Below are 5553 nucleotides of genomic sequence, written 5' to 3' on the forward strand. Positions count from 1 at the left end.
GTGTGTGTATGCATATATATACTTAGATATATGTATGAAATATGTATATATATATATATATATATATATATACACACACACACACACATACATAAATACACACATATATAAAGTATATATACATATATATTTAATGTTTATGTCTATTTATAGATTCATATATATATATATATATATATATATATATATACACACACAGACATATATATATATATATATACACGCATACATATGTATATATACATCTTTCTCTCTCTCTCTCTCTATATATATATATATATCTATATACATATATTTATAAACACATATGCATACATGTATGTGTATACACATATGACACATGCATATGTGCATTTATAGGTATATATGTGTGTGTGTGTGTATTTGCATGCATGCTTATATGAATATATATGCGTTTATGTGGAGTTTGTCCAGCAATACACATCCATCAAAGCAAGTCATGCAACCATATCTGTATACCTTCAGGTAATAGATAAAATATATATACAAAAAAAAACAGAAAACAAAAAGCAAAACAATGAATGAAAAAAATGTCTTAAGTTTAGTTCTATGTAGATCTCTAAGAATCTTTGCCATAACAAATTTTATATAATCTCTTTCTCCTTTACCCTGCAAATTCTCAAAATCCAAATTTATAAATGAACATATCTGATGCAATACATGTAGTTTTAGGATAAATTCTCATCTGTTCAGATCAATCAAACATAAAAGGATAAGTTTTGATTAAAAACAATGAGTATTCTCTTCTGAATCTAAATTAAAATCTTGACACCTGATTGGCTAAATCAGTGTCATATAAGAATTCTAGGATTTAAACATCCACCCATTAGACAAAAATGGCAATTTTTTTTCTCTTTCTATTTGGACTTTCCTTTATATATTACATTTGTATTATGATATACCATTTGGATTTGATTAGAGAATTTGTGTCAAATTTACATGTGAAATACTTCATTCAATTATGTACAAAGAATTCTGGTTTTGGAACCACAAAAATGAAAATAAGAAGATGCTGATGAGAATGTGTTCAAAGCAATTACACAAACTGAAAGTCTTGAGGGATTTCAAGAAATATTTTGACATACATTTGCGATATAAATTGCATCTGTATTTCTAAATTATTTATTAATCAAGATAATATTTTATATTTTATTAAAAAATGTTTTTTTCTGACATGAACAAAATAAGATTATGGGATTTTTTGTTGTTCTTTATTCTGCTATTATTTTTAGATATTGTTTTTTAACAATTTATTTTGATCATGCTTACTTGATTAAACCACATTGATATATATCTGAATGTTTTTTGGTTGTAAACAAAAATAAGCTGATGAATAGATAAAAAAAAATTGGTCTATTATATGCAAAGGAGAAAACTTAGGTTCGGTTCCAAACAAGGACAGACAATTTTTACTACATACATCTTACATTAAGAGAAGTTGCAGTTATGATATCATAGTATTTAAACCAGCCCAAACTGGCCAAAATATTCTGCCTGTTTTATGTTCAAACCAATCAGATTGGGCCTCTCACACCTACCATACAATGTCACTAAAGAAATATACAATCACATCATCAAAATCTCGAAGGTACAAGATAATTCCTGATTATTTCAAAACAATATCAATAAATAAGAATTATGCTAAAGAGTTGAACAAAAACAACTAAATTTCAAACTTTGTACTTTTATTCTAAATGCTATTATTAATATGGGTTAGTGGACAGCAGAATCATTAAAGCATCCGGAAAAAAATACCTTGTAGTATTTCTCCCCACTGTGTCTTGTATTTGTGATTAATTGAGTAGAATAACTGAGTAGCTAGTTGTGAATTTTTTAGCTTTTTAATAGATCAACTAAGTTCAAGTTTGTATTTTTGAGTAATTAAACAAATAAATTTGCTTTCCATCCTTCAAGGGTTGACTGTATAAGAACCACTCGAGTATTAGACTTGATAGCCAGCTTCACCAAAATATACTTAACTTTTGCTTTGGTCATAAATGAATTGTTTTATCAAATTTGAAGAGATGGGGGGGCAGTACTGATCCAAACAATATTTGGAACTCAGAATGCTAAATGCTCCTCAGATTGGAGTTCAGTTCTGTTTGATTTCTTAGTGATTTAACTTCACTTATATCAGTAATACCCTAGAGAACCCCCAAACCCTAACCCTAACCCCCCCCCCCCAAAAAAAAAAAACAAGATCTATCTTCTGTAAGTGCCTTTACAAGTATACTGTACCTAAGAATCTTTGGATCTTTGAACTGAAAACCAAAAACTAAAATAAATTATGTAGTCTGTCCTTTCCCTATTATGTCACCTTTTTATCATCATTGTCATCATCATCTCCACTGCCACCATCATAATAATCAACAACAACAAATAACAAGTAGCTAATAACCCCATTACTGTTGATTTAAAGTTCAGATTTTAAGGCTATTCTCAAGACCCTTTCATAAGTTTTCCCTGGTACATATGTATCACACACTCATTCACGGCGATGTGTTGTTTGTCTGACTGAACAATTACATAAATTTGCAAAGTGATAGATAACTGACAAAGAAATTCTATCTTACTGTCATTATCTGTGGTGTCTGTTGTGAGGCTATAAATTAACGTACTTTATAAATGATATTGTCAATAAATTACATAGACTATAAATTATATAGTTTATCAGTCTATCTTTCTAATGATTTAATAATAGACATCACACCTACATCATTTGTACTAATACAGTAAATTACACACTAAAGTGATTGAAATTGCAAGAGATGACAAAATCTATAAGAACAATTCGGGTTTTATTGACTTATATATATATTTTTCAAACCATATTAAATTTTGTGACAATATCACATTTTTGATTCCTAACTAAAAACACAAGAACTCAAATGTTATTGTTTTGATCTAGACTGGTCAGGATTAAACAGAATTATGATCAAATAACATTCTAGCTATCACCATATCCATGGCTGTGACTGTGTGGTAAAAAGTTTGTCCTCCAGCCACATAGTTCTGGGTTCAGACCCACTGCGTGGCAACTTTGACAAGTATTTTCTACAATAGTTTCAGGGTGACCAAAATCGTGTGAATGGGTGTGGTGGATGGAAACTGAAAGAGGCCCATCGTATATGTGTGTGTGTCTGATTGTCCCCCACCTTTACTTGACAACTGTTGCTGATGTATTTATGTCCCCATAACTTAAGGTTTCTGTTAAGGAGACTGATAGAATAAGCATCAGGATTATTTAAAAAAAGTACTGGAGTTGATTCCTGTGACTAAAATTCTTCAAGGTGATCTCCCAGTATGGCCACAATCTAATGAGTGAAACATGTAAAAAATAATAGGTATGTTTTTTTTTGGGGTGGGGGTGGGGGGGACAATGATGTTATCCATTATAGCATTTTCTTTCTCACCAAAACAGCAAAGTGCAGTTTAACCCTTTAACATTTAAATCAATTATGTCTGGTTCAAATATTCTACCTGTTTTATGTTCAAACCTACCAGATTTGGCCTCTCACACTTACCTTACAGTGTGATTCTAAAAGTAAACAATGCTATAGTTAAAATCTCAACCCTACAAGATAGTGCATGATAAATTCAAAACGATGTAGATAAATAAACATTACATTTCACAGAGTAATCTGAATGCTAAATGACTGAGGGGCATTTGGTTGTTATTTCTAGCAGACTGGGTGACAACCTACACATAGAGACTCTTTTGCTGGTGTTCTGAGTTCAAATTCCACCAAGGTCAACTCTGCCTTTCCTTCTTTACAGAGTTGAAAAAATAAGTACTGGCCATGCCCCGAGATCACTGCATTTGATTTATCCATCATCATCATTATTATTTAATGTCTGTTTACCATGCTGGCATGAGTTGGAAGGTTTGACAGGAACTGGAATGCCAGGGAGCTGCACCAGGCTCCATTGTCTGCTTTGGCATGGTTTCTATGGCAGGATGCCCTTCTTAAAGCCAACCAAATTACAAAGTGTCTAAACACAGACATCTTACAATTTGCCTTTGATTCTGAAGGGGAGGACTTTTGTCACCAACAAAGAAAGTAACTCTCTGAATTTTGCCCAGCCCCTTCATAAATTGCTGGCCTTGTGACAAAATTGGAAACTTTTACTGCTTAGGTATTATATTCACATTTGTGCCATATTTTGAATGAATAAACTTTGTGAACTATTTCCTTAAACTTATTTCTGAAAGAGAAATAAAGGAACAGGGAGATGTTAAATATAAAACTACATGACTATCTAAATTATAGTAAAGTACAGGATATAAGGACAGTCAAAATGTCAATATCTACAAGCCCATAGAACATTCCATACAGGTGTTCAATACGTTTAGTTGATGTAAGGAGTGCCGAATTTAATATTTCAAGTTCTTGTCATTGGTCTGACAGTAAGGTAAATAAAGTGGTCTTGTTTCAGCTTTAAAATACCTTAACTCTCATCTATAATAGTATTCTTTTTAAATAGGTTTCAGTGTTACGCTTACCATAATTTAAGTATGTATGGAATAAAATCAAGGACATAATCAAAATCTTTAACATAATGTAACAAGCTTGAGTGTTATGCTTTAAATAATTGTTACTATGAAGCAAAATCCAAGACATAATCAAAATATTTGATATAATAAAACAAGTTCAAATATTATATTTTCAAGAACCATAAGTATGAAATGAAAGCAGCAGCATGAAAGAACTTTTTAATGCAAATGAATCGATGTTATAAAAATCTATAAATTTATAATTTTAAGGAATTCATCATGTGTGAGTTTGTATGAATGTGTGCATGTGTTTGGACACTGGGTGACAGTTATAAACCAATATCACTGAAAATATGTCCTGATATGGGGAATATTAACTTGTTTAGAAACAAGAGAAGGTTGTATATCTTCTTACCTGGACATTACATGATAGTTGTAAAGAGCATCAGTCATACAAGTGGTGCCACTCATTTCCAGTCTTCCATGGAAACATGTCCAGCTGTGGGAAAATATGATATATGGTGGTAAGCAGGTTAGGGTTGGCGACAGGAAGGGCATCAGTCATAAAAAAACCTGCCTCAATGAATTCTGTCTGACCCATGCAAGCATGGGAAAGTGAAATTTATTTAAAAGATGATGATGATTTTGGCCAGGTCAGGGCAATAAATAGTACAGATGGTTGTGATTATTGTAATGGTATTTAGTGGTTATAGAAGTTGTTATGATGGTGATGATGAGGACAGTGGTGGTAATGGTGGTGGTGGTGGAAAGGAGGATGATGGTAAGGATGATGCTGATGCTGATGAAAAATTTCAGCCATCATTGTCATCATCATTTTCATCCTGATCAACCTCATCATCATCATCATTATCACCAAAGTCATCAAAGCCATCATCCATGCAAATATTCACAATTTTTAATGTCTTTTTTTGTTATTTTCTCATTCTATTTTTTTTTTTATGTGTGTTTTCACTCCAATATGTAACGGTTTTTCTTTCTTGTTTCAGAAAGGTAAAAAAAAAAAAAAAAAAAAAAAA

At 31.5% G+C, this 5553-nt stretch overlaps 1 long non-coding RNA gene across 2 annotated transcripts in view; it reads right to left on the reverse strand.

Moving 5' to 3' along the window:
* LOC128247107 (uncharacterized) overlaps window positions 1–5553 on the reverse strand; it is a 108221-nt gene that overhangs the window by 46033 nt on the left and 56635 nt on the right. For both annotated transcript variants that reach the window (XR_008263528.1, XR_008263529.1), the window contains exon 2: window positions 4932–5015. This is a non-coding gene — a long non-coding RNA (uncharacterized LOC128247107). The remainder of the gene's footprint in view (window positions 1–4931; window positions 5016–5553) is intronic.

Source organism: Octopus bimaculoides, chromosome 2 (assembly GCF_001194135.2).
Source record: "Octopus bimaculoides isolate UCB-OBI-ISO-001 chromosome 2, ASM119413v2, whole genome shotgun sequence".
Classification (NCBI taxonomy): Eukaryota; Metazoa; Mollusca; class Cephalopoda; order Octopoda; family Octopodidae; genus Octopus; species Octopus bimaculoides.